This window comes from Mirounga leonina, unplaced genomic scaffold (genome assembly GCF_011800145.1).
Source record: "Mirounga leonina isolate KUSES-001 unplaced genomic scaffold, KU_Mleo_1.0 Mir_115, whole genome shotgun sequence".
Classification (NCBI taxonomy): domain Eukaryota; kingdom Metazoa; phylum Chordata; class Mammalia; order Carnivora; family Phocidae; genus Mirounga; species Mirounga leonina.
The window spans coordinates 37,407,349-37,421,828 of NW_023270268.1; the positions used below are offsets into that span (position 1 = coordinate 37,407,349).

At 39.9% G+C, this 14,480-nt stretch overlaps 1 protein-coding gene across 2 annotated transcripts in view; it reads right to left on the reverse strand.

Moving 5' to 3' along the window:
* Positions 1-14,234, reverse strand: part of TFDP2 (transcription factor Dp-2) — a 177,197-nt gene extending 162,963 nt beyond the window's left edge. The window contains exon 1 of one of the 2 annotated variants that reach the window (XM_034996122.1): positions 13,917-14,234. The gene's annotated coding sequence lies outside the window, so the exon portion shown is untranslated. The remainder of the gene's footprint in view (positions 1-13,916) is intronic. The other variant, XM_034996129.1, reaches the window with a different exon arrangement.
* Positions 14,235-14,480: the final 246 nt, after the last annotated feature.

The window sequence follows — 14,480 nt, forward strand, 5'->3', positions numbered from 1 at the left end:
CTAAAAGACAGTAAAGAAGACATGAACATATCCTGTTCTTGGGTAAGACAACTGAACATTATAAAGATATAAATTCTCCCTAACTTTATACATTCAATGTAATCCCAATAAAAATACTAACAAGCCATTTTATGAGGTTCCACAAGTTGCTATTAAAGTTGATATGGAGGGGCACCTGGCTGACTCAATCAGTACAGTGTGTGACTTTTGACCTCAGGATCTTGAGTTCAAGCCCCACATTGGGTGTGGAGCCTGCTTAAAAAAAAACAAAACTACACAAAATAAAGTTGATATGGAAAAACATTCAAAAATAACCAAGAAAGAGGCGCCTGGGTGGCTCAGTCGGTTGAGCGTCTGCCTTCGGCTCAGGTCATGATCCCAGGGTCCTGGGATCGAGCCCCGCATCGGGCTCCGTTATCAGCAGGAAGCCTGCTTCTCCCTCTCCCACTTCCCCCTGCTTGTGTTCCCTCTCTCGCTGTGTCTCTCTCTGTCAAATAAATAAATAAAATCTTAAAAAAATAAATAACCAAGAAAGTACCGAAAAAATATGGAGAACAGCCTTACCAGACATTAAAAATACTATATAGCTTCTGTAATTAAAACACTGTGGTACAGATGCATGAATAGACTAATAGATCAGTGACACAGTATAGGAAGTCCAGAATTAGAACCAAATATATATGAAAATTTTGTATATGACAAAGGTGGCATCTCCAATCACTGAGTAAAAGTAGACTTTTTTTTTAGATGACTTTTAAATTGTGGTAAAATACACACAACATAAAATTTACTATCTTTTTTTTTTTCTTTTTTTAAGTAGGCTCCACACCCAACCTGGGGCTTGAACTTAGGGCCCCGAGATCAACAGTTGCATGCTCAGGGTGCCTGGGTGGCTCCATCAGTTGAGCATCACACTCCTGATCTTGGCTCAGGTCTTGATTGGGATTGTGAGTTCAAGTCCCATGAGCCTACTTAAAAAGTTGCATGCTCTATCAACAGAGCTAGTAAGGCACCCCTAAAATTTGGTATCTTAACCACTTTTTAGTGTAGAGTTCAGCAGCATCAAGTACTTCAAATTTCATGTAACCGATCTCTGGAACTCTTTTCGTCTTGAAAAACAAACTCCATAACCATTCAATAATTACTCCACATACTCTCAATCCCCCCACTTCCTGACAACCACCATTCTACTGTCTCTATGGTTCTGACTACTTTAAGTAGAATATAAGTAGAATCATACAGGATTTGTCTGTCTGTAACTGGTTTATTTCACTTAGCATAATGTCCTCAGGGTTCATCCATGTTATAGTGTCAGAACTTTCTTCCTTTTTTAAGTCTGAATAATATTTTATTGTATGTATATGCCACACTTTGCTCATCCATTCATCTGTTGATGGTCACGTGGGTTGCTTCCACCTTTTGTAAACATGGGTACATAAATACCTCAAGACTCTACTTTTTCTAAGATTTTATCTATTTGAGAGAGAGTGTGTGTGTGTGCATGTGTGTGAGCAGGGGGAGGGGCAGAGGGGAAGGGAGAGAGAATCTGAAGCAGACTCTGCGCTGAGTGCACAGCCCAGTGCAGGGCTCAATCTCATGACCCTAAGATCATGACTGAGCCAAAACCAAGTGTCAGACGCTTAACTGAATGAGCCACCCAAGCACCCCAAAACTCCACTCTCTTTTGAGTATATACCCAGAAGTGGAATGGCTGAAACATATGGTAATTCCACTTTTAAAAAAAGATTTTATTTATTTATTTATTTGACAGAGAGAGAGAGAACAAACAGGGGGAGCAGTGGTGGGAGAGGGAGAAACAGCTCCCCGCTGAGCAGAGAGCCCGATGTGGGGCTCAATCCCAGGACCCTGAGATCATGACCTGAGCCGAAGACAGATGCCTAACCAACTGAGTCACCCAGCCGCTCTGGTAATTCCATTTTTAATTTTCTGAGGAACTTCCAAACTGTTTTCCGTGGTAGCTATTCCATTTTATGTTCCCACCAACACAGTGTACAAGGGTTCCAATTTCTCCACATCCTCACCAACACTTTTTATTTATTTATTTATTTTGATAGGTGCCATCCTAAAAAATGTGAGGTAATATCACCTTGTAGTCTTGATTTGCATTTTCCTTGTTTTCATATGCTGGTTGGCCATTTGTATTTCCTTTGGAGAAATGTCTATTCAAGTCCTTTATCCATATTTGAATCAGGTTGTTTGTTTTTTGGTAGAATTTCTTTATATATTCTAGAATTAACTCCTTAAGAGACATATGATTTATAAATACTTTCTCCCATTCTACAGGTTGTCTTTTCAATCTGTTGATGGTGTCTTTTGATGCAGAGAAGTTTTAAATTCTGATGTAGTCTAATTTACCTATTTTTACTTTGGTACTTGTGCTTTTGGTATCAGGTTCAAGAAATCTTTTTTTTTTTTTTTTTTTTTTTTAAGATTTATTTATTTGAGAGAGAGACAGAGAGCAGGAGGGGCAGAGGGAGAGGGAAAGGGAGAAAGAATCTCAAGCAGACTCCACACTGAGTGCAGAGCCCCATGTGGGGCTCGATCTCACAACCCTGAGATCATGACCTGAACCCAAACCAAGAATCAGATGCTTAAACGACTGCACCAAATCAGTTCCCCTGGTCCAAGAAATCTTTGCCAAATCAAATCTCATGAAGTTTCTTCCCTACCATTTCTTCTAAGAGTTTTGTAGTTTTACTCTTTTTTTTTTTTTTAAAGATTTTATTTATTTATTTATTTGGGAGAGAGAGAAAAACAGCATGAGAGGGGATAGGGTCAGAGGGAGAAGCAGGCTCCCTGCTGAGCCAGGAGCCCGATGTGGGACTCGATCCCAGGACTCCGGGATCATGACCTGAGCCGAAGGCAGTCGCTTAACCAACTGAGCCACCCAGGCGCCCTGTAGTTTTACTCTTAAGTTTAGGTCTTTGATTCATTTTGAGTTAATTTTTGTGTATGGTATAAAGTAAGGTCCAAGTTCATTCTTTTTCATGTGGATATCCAGTTTCCCCAACATCTGTTGAAAAGGCTGTCATTTCCCCATTAAAAGGTCTTGACACCCTTGTTGAAAATCATCTGCCCATATATGCAAGGGTTTACTCTGGACTATTATAGTCCACTGATTAACTGTTTGATTACTGAAGCTTTGCAATAAGTATTGAAATTGAGAAGGGTGAGTCCTCTAACTTTGTTCTCTTTCAAGACTGTTTTGGCTATAGAGTCCCTCGAGATTCCATATGAATTTGATTTTTCTATTTCCATAAAAAAAAATCATTGGGATTTTGATAAGGATTGCACTGAATCTGTACATCACTTTGTGTATTTTAACAATACTAAGTTTTCCAATCCACGACCAGGTTGTCCATTTGTGTCTTCTTTAATTTCTTTCAGCAATGTTTTTGTAGTTTTCAGTGTACCTGTGTACCAAGCATTTCATTCTTTTTCATGCTATCCTAAATGGAATTTTCTTAATTTCCCTTTAGAATTGCTCACTGTGTTGGTGTACAGAAATGCAACTAGGAGCGCCTGGGTGGCTCAGTTGGTTAAGCGACTGCCTTCGGCTCAGGTCATGATCCTGGAGTCCCAGGATCCAGTCCCGCATCAGACTCCCTGCTCAGCGGGGAATCTGCTTCTCCCTCTTACCCTCCCCCTCTCATGCTCTCTCTCTCTCTATCTCATTCTCTCTCTCAAATAAATAAAAATCTTAAAAAAAAAAAAATGCAACTAATTTTTGTATGTTGATTTTTTATTCTGCAACTCTGCTGAATTTATCAGTTGTCACAGGTTTTTGTATGGAAAATTTTAGTATTTTCTACATATAAGATCTTATTGTCTATAAACAGAGATCATTTTGCTTCTTTTTTCCAAATTAGGTGCCTCTTATTTCTTTCTCTTGCCTAATTGCTCTAGCTAGGAATTCCAGTACTATGTTAAATAGAAGTGGTAAATGCAGACATCCCTGTCTTATTCCTGAACTTAAAAGCTTTTTTTTTTTTAAGATTTATTTATTTGAGAGAGAGAGCATGCACACACGTGCACGTGCACAAGGGGAGGGGGAAGAGGGAAAGAATCCCAGACAGACTCCCCGCCTAGCACAGAACCGGATGCCAGGCTCAACTCCATGACCCTGAGATCACGACCCAAGCCAAAATCAAGAGTCTGACGCCCAACTGACTGAGCCACCAGGTACCTCTAGAAGAAAAGCTTTTAGTCTTTCCCCACTGAGTATGATGTTAGCTGTGGGCTTTCCATATATGATCTTTATTATGTTGAGGTAGCTTTGTTCTGTTCTTAGTTTGTTGAGTGTTTTTGTCATGAAAAAGTGTTGGATTCCCTCAAATGCTTTTCTGTACCAATTAAAAAGATGAACTTTTTAATAAAAGTGTTAGGTAGCCATTTTGAAAAAAGATAAAATTAGTGCCATATCTCACTCCATACACAAGAATAAATTCCAAAGGATTAGAGATCTGGATGTAAAAAAAAATGAAGCCAGGCATCCATCAACTTAACCAAGTGGCCTAGTAAACATCATTAATGATAAAATATACTGACATGATGAGCCCCTTGGTATGTTCTGTGAAAGAAAGACACATCATTCTTTGTGGTATTTTTACCAAAAATGCGTAACTGCACTTCCATGAGACTACAATGGACACACCCAAATAGAGGACATTCTGAAAAATATACAATCAGTACTCTTCAAAAGTGTCAAAGTCATGCAACAAAGAAAAACTGAAGACTATTAGACAATAGAGAAGACTAAACAGAAATAACAACTAAATGCAATGTAGGAACCTGGACAGGATCTTGGACCATTAGTGAAAAAACTGATGGTATTCAAATATGGTCTGTAGTTTAGCTAATAATATTGTACCAGTGTTAGTTTCTTGCTCTTAAAAATTATACTACAATTATATAAAATGTTAACATTAGGGGAAATGGGCTGAGGGACATAATTAAACTTGCTGTACAACTTTTACAACTTTCCTGTAGGTCTAAAATTAGTTCAAAATAAAAAGGTTTTTTTAAGGAAACAGAGCAATAATTATACCATTAAGAGTGATAACCATCAAAAGAACTAAAAGTAGATGTGGTTATGGTTATTTACCAATCCATGCTCTTAGAAGTTAGGATAGTTCCCTAGAAGAGGAGTTCATGACTGCAAAGGGATACTAAGGTGCTGGTTACACAGTTGTTATTTAGTTAGTGAAAATCTGTGGAATTTTAAAAATCTATCACTTTTCAATAAAAAGTGTAGTTTTTTAAAAACATGAGTTTAACTCTGGAGAATGGGATTAAAAATAGGAAGAAAGCCTTTCTTTTAGAAAATGTTAAAACTGATAACAGCCTATCTGACAGAGAGAGAGAGAGAGCACAAGCAGGGGGAGCGGCAGGCAGAGGGAGAGCGAGAAGCAGGCTCTCCACGGAGCAGGGAGCCCAATGCGGGACTCAATCCCAGGACCGTGGGATCATGACCTGAGCCGAAGGCAGATGCCTAACCGATGGAGCCACACAGGCGTCCCTGATAACAGCCAAATATTAATACTAGAAGTCAAAAAGACAAAACTGAGACCCTAAGCCCAGAAGAATCCAGAAAGCACAACTGGCCTACTTTACTTCCTCATCCTTACCCACCTGATCTCCTAGAGCACACTCTTAAGACAAAGAACAGATAAAACAGGAAGTGTCTTAATGGGGAATATCAGATGCAATACGATTCACACACAGTAAGCACTAGAAATGTAAACTGTGAGAACTTCTAATACTGGACATAAAAATATTACCAATCATAGACTGGTTACTTAAAATAGATGTAGATTAACTTGGTAAAATTCATCAAAACTGCTTTAGTCACAACATGAAAAATTGCTTCATGTTCTGCCTATTGTTCTAGGAAGCCTAATAAATGACTAGATGATGGGCTGAGGATTATTCTACCCTTGAGGAAGTTAAGATGATAAAAAATAATCAGAAAAAGTTTTATGTAAAAGTAAGTCAAATTAAATTTTTTTGTTTTCATTGAAGGCCAATCTGAGTCAAACTGTTTCTTTCCAGGTAAAATACTGGAGTGAATTTCACAGAAACAGGAATAAGTACTAAATAAGTCAGAGAGTTTTGATACTTAGATAGATAGATAGCCAATCTGAGTTCCATTCAGCAGTTTGTCAGAATGCTTCAATATATGCCTAGAGTTAAAGGGGAAGAGGGAAAAAAAATCCTTTTCTGCTATCTATTCTACTTTGATGAAGATATATTCTATCAATCTTATTTTTAAATACACTTATTTTCTTGTTGCCTATTCAATTTCCCAGACATAAACTGAACTGGCCACCACATCTGTGACTACAAAATACATGGTACTCCTGCTCTGTGACTAACAATAAAAACTGCCACTAATACCTGCAATCATATTTTTATCCTTCTTACTTTCTGGAAACACTTTTAGCCTTTTTCTCTTCTCTCATCCCCACATCAAGATTTTACATCATTTCATTATATCCATTTTTTCTTTTAGCCTACATATATTTAATTTTTGAATAATTCAAAAGGACATGTGACACATAATACAGACCTTACAATACAACAAAATTATTTATGTTACAAAGAAGTTAGGTTAATACCTTATCTAAGTATGTACTTTTTATTCACAGCAACCCATCAGTATAATAAATTCACACAGTTCATAATCATGATTTAACCAATTAACTGAAATACAGCTGAATTTAAGATATCACATACATTACACAGAAACTGTCGTTTCCTTTCACTACGTCACTGTTTACTAATTTAAAAAACAGACAGTTTGTTTCTTGGAATGCCTGCACAGGTAATATATTCTGTTGCCTGTAAATACTGATTTATCCAACTTAAAAATACATAATCATTATGCTCACAAAATTTTCTACTTACAAAGATTTTACAGCTAAAAATGTATTAATTAGTGCAGAATTACTTACCTAACAGGTTTTCCAAATACTAACCTAAAAGTCACTCTATTGACCACCATTTGTTAGTTGTATATGTTCTGAGCACAACTGCTTATCATCCCTTTCTCTCCTTTGAATAGCATTTAATAAATCCTTCTCTTTTATAGGTAGCTTTACATTACCACCACAATTTCAAGGATGCTGTGAAGAAAAACTTAACAAACTGATTTTTTTTAACTGTCCACTCTTCCGTGAACTATAAAAGAGAAGTTAGTGCTCCCAGGATTTTGGTTTTGGTTTTTTTAAAGGTAGCATCTCATTGTATGCTTCTGAGGATGGAGCCTCTAAGAAAGTGGGAATAGGTTTATATAACCACTTCTCTACTTTTATTTGTTGTTAATTTTCATTTTTATTTATCTTTTTATTGAAGTATAGTTGACACACAATGTTACATTAGTTTCAGGTGTATAACATAGTGACTCAACATCTCTGCATGCTATGCTATGCCCACCACAAGTGTAACTACCATCTGTCAGTATACGACACTATCATAGTTCCACTGACCATACTGTCCATTCTGTACCTTCATCCCCATGACTTATTCATTCCACAACTAGAGGCCTGTACCTCCCACCCCCCTTCACAGCTTTTTGCCCAGCCCCCCAGCCCCCTTCTGCTTCTAGTTTTGATTAAACATTTTATGTTGGCAGTTGTGAAATATGTACTATTTTTCCACATTTATAGGTTTGCTATTTTACAATTTGATTTAACTTAACTAGGACTGAATTGGTCACTTTAACAAACTCATTCTTCAGTAACAACATATTTGGCTCTTTTTAAAGTAAAATAGAATCTGTTAAAAATTATTATGTTTTTGAGTGTTAAAAAAAAAGATTTTTGGTTCTCCAAATACTTTCCTCTATCCTATCTTTCCCTGCGCTTAGAATTCTTTTTTCTTTTCTTTTTTTTTTTTTGAGAGAGAGGGTGTGCATTTAAGCAGGGGTGGGGTGGGGGGGAGGAAAAGCAGGGAGGGGCAGAGGGAGAGAGAGAATCTTAAACAGGCTCCACGCCCAGCACAGAGCCCTACACAGGCTGGATCTCACAACCCTGAGATCATGACCTGAGTTGAAATCAAGAGTGGGCCACTTAAATGACTGAGCCACCCAGGCACCCCTCCCTGCACTTAGAATTTTTGAAGGGCTGAGCTATGTCATGTTCCTTTGTCAACTCAGTGCCTCACACAGTGCCTGTAATATAGTAAACACTCCATATCTGTCTGCTGAGTGACTCACACAAAGACCAGCTGGTAGGGAGTCACCATCTCTCCATGCCTATCTGGCTGATGGTTCGTATCATCCCTAAGAATAAGGAAGGTTTGGGCGCCTGGGTGGCTCAGTTGGTTAAGCGACTGACTTGAGCTCAGGTCATGATCCTGGAGTCCCGGGATCGAGTTCCATATCGGGCTCCTTGCTCAGCAGGGAGTCTGCCTCTCTCTCTGACACTCCCCCCTCTCATGCTCTCTATCTCATTCTCTCTCTCAAATAAATAAATAAAATCTTAAAAAAAAAAAAAAAGAATAAGGAAGGTTTAAAGGGGGGCGGGGGAGGTAAGGGGCTTGAATTTAAAAGAACAGTAAACAGAAAAACTAAGGGAGTTGGAAAGTACTGAAAATTAAAAATCTAATTAGATCATTACAGATTATTCCAATGGGGAAGAAAAGATTTTTTAAAATCCACATTTTTTTTTATAGATTTTATTTATTTATTTGAGAGAGTGAGTGAGAGAGAGCACACATGGGCAGGGGCAGAGGGAGAGGAGAAGCAGGTTCCCTTGCTGAGCAAGGAGCCCGATGCAGGGCTCAATCTCATGACCTGAGCCAAAGGCAGATGCTTAACCAACTGAGCCACTCAAGGGCCCATAAATCCACACATTTTAAAAATAAAGATGACTCTGGCTGTAATGCTTAAGCATTAGAGACAGAAAAAGATTAGAAGAAGGAAGGTCAATGGGAAGCTATTACTGTAGGCCACAGAAGAAAGAAGGCCCAGACTATGGTAACAGCAGGAACGGAGAGAAATGGAGAGAAATGGATGTGGATTACTTTTTTGCTTCAGGCACCTCTATCAAGAAAATTCAGATTGCATGGGATGAAACAAACACTGGTATTCTGTGTAAAAGGGGCATTTAATAAATTTAATCAATGAATTAATGAAAACCAAAACTCAGTATGAATGAGAAGATTAGAGAGAATTCCTAACTGTTCCAAGCAAACCTTCAACAAGGTATGCAGCTCCAGATGAAATTTCCATGCAGCTGCTCACAACTGTCCAGAAACTATGGTGAGCAGGAGAGGTTGCTATAAGACTAAAGACAGGATAGGCAGTATTGCTATTCAAAAAAAGGAGGGGGTGCCCGGGTGGCTCAGTCAGTTAAGCATCTGACTCTTCATCTCAGCTCAGGTCTTGATCTCAGGGTCATGGGTTTGAGCCCTGCTTTTGGCTCTACACTGGGTGTGGCGCCTACTTAAGGAAAAAAAAAAAAGAAAGAAAGAAAGGAGAAAGGTGATCCTATCAACTTTCTTGAAGTTAAACGTAACTCTAGCCAGGATTCTAGAATCATTACAGAGACAAGTTTGTGAACATAGGAAAGGTAGTAACCAACATACACTGTATACTGTCCAGTGTAGTGTTAATTAAGGACAAATAATGACAGATTACTGCTCTTTTCCTGACAGTTACTGAACTGATAGGATTTTTTAATTAAGTATATAAAATTATTTGGTAGGATTTTTTTAAAATGAAGTACATAAAATTATCTGGGTTTTAGGAAGAATTGAAATTGTTAGTTTCTTATATACTTCTTGTGAAAACCTGGAAATATTTGAGGTGAATAATGCTAAATTAGTTGGATTTCCAACTGTCTGAACAACTTGAGCCAAAGAATTACTGAGTTGTTTTTTTTTATCAATCTTAACAGAGGTCTCTAGCAGAGCAAACCTCTGTTCTTAGCCCTGCCTAGTCAACATTTTAATAAGATTTGCATGAAGGCAATGTCAGCATTATCAAACGTACAGTTTATCAAATCTATGGATATATAAATAAGCCCATAATTATCATATGACCAAATCAGTTTTTTTTTTTAAGTCAACAGAATGGACCCAATCTGACAAGATAAAATTTAATTTGGATAAATATAAAGTCCTACCCCCAAAAAAATTCTATTAAAGAATTGGGAGAACATAGACAAAACAACTCAAGAATTTTAGTTGACTACAAAATCAATAATAATGGGTAATGTATACAGCACTTAAATGCCAGGGGCCATTCTAAATGCTTTACGTAATATGTGTTCAATCTATTCCTTTTAACAATCCTATGAGACAGGTACTATTATAAACCCCATTTTACAGATGAGAAAACTGTGGCCCAAAAAATGTTTACATAATTTACTCAAGGTTACCCAGCTGATAAGCTGTAGAGTTAGGATTTAAACTCGGGCAGGCTAGCTCCAGAGTTTGTCTTCTTAGCAAGGACATTATTATGAATTAACAGTGCAATGTGGTTGCCAAAGAAGCAAATCTACTCTTAATCTTAAAGTACATGTTTTAAAATCAGAGAAGTAACTTATGGTCTTCTCTACTGGTTAATATCTGTGGGTACCACACTTTTAAGAAGAGTATGGATGAACTGAAAAAACCCACAAATAAGCCATCAATAATGTAAGGAGCCTCAAATCAAAACAATGAAATCATTGGAAGAGGTTAAGACAGAATATTTTGTCTCAAGAAGAAAGAATTTGGAATATAATAAGTATCTTCAAATATTTGAAAACCCACTTATGGAAGAGACAGAACTAGAACCAGTGAGGATGGAATTTCTGGTTCAGTAAAGGAAACCATATACCCAAATACCGTATGTCCAAATACCTATGCCTCAGAAACTAGATAACTATGAATCTTCTCTCCAGAAAAATACACAAATACATATAATTCTGTATCCTGTTCCAGGAGTTCACAATCCATTCATGCCCCACTCCTACAGTAAGATGTCTCAGATCAAAATGGAAAGGATTCAAGTATGAAAAGGCAAGTATATATAATAATCTTTAAAATTCATTACAACTTATAATTCTATGATCTAAAAAACTCAACTCTATGCTTTCTAGTTTCTTCTGAGAGCCATTATGATACATTTTGCAGTAAGAGTCAAAATATGATGACAGGGCGCCTGGGTAGCTCAGATGGTTAAGCGTCTGCCATCGGCTCAGGTCAGGATCCCAGGGTCCTGGGATCGAGTCCCGCATCGGGCTCCCTGCTCAGCGGGGAGGCTGCTTCTCCCTCTGCCTCTCTCTCTCTCTCTGTCTCTTACGAATAAATAAATAAAAAATCTTAAAAAAAAAAATATGATGACAAAGTCAGAAAAAAAGTGAAGTAAAATTTGCCAAGTGACAATGTAAACTGGAGTAAATTCTTAGATAGTATGGCTTATCATTTAACCTTCAAAAGAAACATACTTAAGTTTAAATATTAAAAAATAAGATGCTAATATGCTACTCAACATCTAGTATAATGCCCAAATTAGAAATTTCCCTGCTCTGCTAAAAACTTCATTTTAAACCCTCCCTTTTTATCCTTTGTTCTGGGTTAACTGTTGAGATCTACAGACAAGGAAACAATAGACTAGAAGTCAGAATACTTAGGTTCTCATTCACTACCTTTGCCATGAATTTAATTTTAGTCTTAGTCTGTTTCCTCACCGTGTTCTAAAAACTTTCAAATATCTAAAAGGGCTTTAAAAAGCTGTGGTGCAATGTAAAGATCATGCATTTTCTTTTTTTTTTTTTTTTAAAGATTTTATTTATTTATTTGAGAGAGAGAGACATAGCAGGCGGAGTAGGAGAGGGAGAAGCAGGCTTCCCCACGGAGCAGGGAGCCGGATGTGGGGCTCGATCCCAGGACCCTGGGATCACGACCTGAGCCAAAGGCAGACGCTTAACGACTGAGCCACCCAGGCGCCCCAAGATCATGCATTTTCTATAAAACATAAATTATCAACAGCAAGAAAACAAAGCCAGTCTTTTTATCATGTTTAAAAAAAAAAAAAAGCAAATGTACATTCACATTTCAATTCCTAATTATAAAAAAACAATCTTTGAATCTTTTAGGGTATCTTTTAGTGTTTAATTTTCATCCACAAATGCTTCTCACATTAAGGATAAACATCTGTACATCCAATTTCAAGTTGTACTGAGAACACACAGCTCAGACAGTTAAGATTTTTGGCTGCAAGGGAAAAACTTGAAAGTGCCAGTCAGGCTACACATTTAAAAAGAGTTGGGGAGAAAGTTACGTGATCACAGAATGGTAATATGAAGCATTACACACTTGAAAATTCCGCTTTCCCTCTTAAACAACTGGGAATAAAGAGAACTCAAAAGTACGTTTAATAGGTGTTGGGCCTTTATTAAATATAGGTGCCACACTGCTGAAACTGCAACTGTACAGCCAGAACAGAGCTACAGACACCATGACTGCCAGTGGACTAGACTCTAGTTCCAGGCACAAGATGTTCTAATAAATAACAAAAGCATCCAGAGCCAGTACACAGGGTGAGAGAATCCCGGGTCTAGACATTTGATTTTTCTCCTGCTGTTACTTGAGAATGGGCACCACTATTAAAGATTTATTATAGTAATAGGATAGTGATAAAGCTTTAGCTAAATTATAGGCAAAACAAGGAAATGGAAAAGCATCATGCAATGTCCGATCAACGAAATTATTTTATATTTAATTTTGAACACAGACTGGGTCAGGATTGCATTGTAAAGAGGACAGATGAGTAACTTTATTTATTAGGTGAAGATAATTTCAAACCATTAAGAGAAAAGAAGAGTGGCCCAGAAAAAAATCAGGCTACAGAAGTCAAATGAAAATACACAAAACTAAGATTTAGGGGAGAGAGGCAAAGGAAGAGAATGAGTTACTGACTTACTAAAAAGAGAGCAAATAAGTGGGACAGGGAGTCTGAGCCCTCTGAGATAGAATGAGGAAGAGAAACGTATCAAAGGCTCAAAGGGAGCTTCAGCAGTAAATATGAAAAGGGATGAGCCTGTTAACTGTTTCAACAGAAAAAGAGAAACAACAGTACGGGGCACTTTTCTGAACCGGCATTCACGGTAGACCATAATAAAAATGCCTAACTCATGCAGAGCACTTAATATGTGGTGAGCTCGGTTCCAAATGCGTTCCACAGACTGGTCCATTTACTCCTCGAAACACCTGGAATAGGCAGTCACTACTATTTTACATATGAAGGAACAGACTACACAATGCAAGATAACACAAACTGGTAACCAGAGACTGAGCGCTCATCCACTTAGTTAAACTACGTCTCGGAGAGATCCTACAAAACCTTTACACTTCTCTGTGGAGAGGGATCTTAGCTCTCTGGAATTTCTCAAAGGTGTATGGGCCCCACAAGCGATCCTCTACTTTAGAGAAAAGTTCCCTTTTGCGGGATATGAGGTTCTTTCAAGCGCAGAAAGCTTTGCAACTCTGAGATACACCTGGTAGAGGCAGATGGAGGCGTGTGAGCCATGAAAGGCGGAAAAGTCAGAAAACCAGACTTAGAAGCCATCGTTCTGCCCTGAAGACCTGAAGAGACCGAGAAAGTAGAAAGCAGCCCTTCCTCTCTTCCACGAGGCGTGACACGGGGACGCTACCTCCTCCCAATGTGCTGTGTGCGTCTGGGGCGGGGGAGGGGGGCTCTCGGGTTTCCGACTCCCCCGCGCCCCGGCCCCCCGACACTCAGGGGTTACTCGGCCGGGCCTGGGAGAACGCGTGGGAACGAACAGATGGGACTCGCCGTAACGAGGGGGCCCCGAGGCGCAGGGAGGGAAACCTGCCCGGGAACACGAGGGGCCGGGTCCAGAGGCCCTCGGCGCGCGGGCCCGCGCCCTCGCCCCGGACCTTACCGCCGCTCCGCTGCAGAGGACGAGGCGGCCACTCCGGGCTGTTCTTCCGAGCCTGGGGCGCGGCTTTGGCGCCGCCGCTCCTGTGGCGCCCGCGCTTGGCGGCGGCCGCGTCCCGGCGGACTCACACTGGGGGAAGGGGTGGGCGATGCGCGGCCTGCCCAGCGGAGGCCCTGGAGTTCGAGGCCCTGGGACGCCGACCGTGCATGCGCCCGCAAGCCTGCCCGAAAAGGGTCAGAGCGCGCCCGCGTGCCGAGAAGCAGCGGCGGCTGCAGCCCAGATTACAGGCTGCTCCGTCCGCCCTCACCCAACCCAGCCTCTGCCCCGCTTCCCCCGCGCAAGCTTTGGCGGCGGAGCAGCACGGTGAGCTCCGATTGGCTCTCTGGATGAGTGACGTAAGGCGCCGCTCCCCACGGATTGGCCAGGTCGGCGGTGCGTGCAAGGAGTAAACAAACCCCGCCCCCAGGCTCCCCAGAGAGAGGAGGGGGCGGCGAGGTGAAGGGGCGGGACCTCAAGCGCTCAGCCCTGGTCTCCAGTTGCTCCCCGGAGCTTCCCAATGGGTACCCT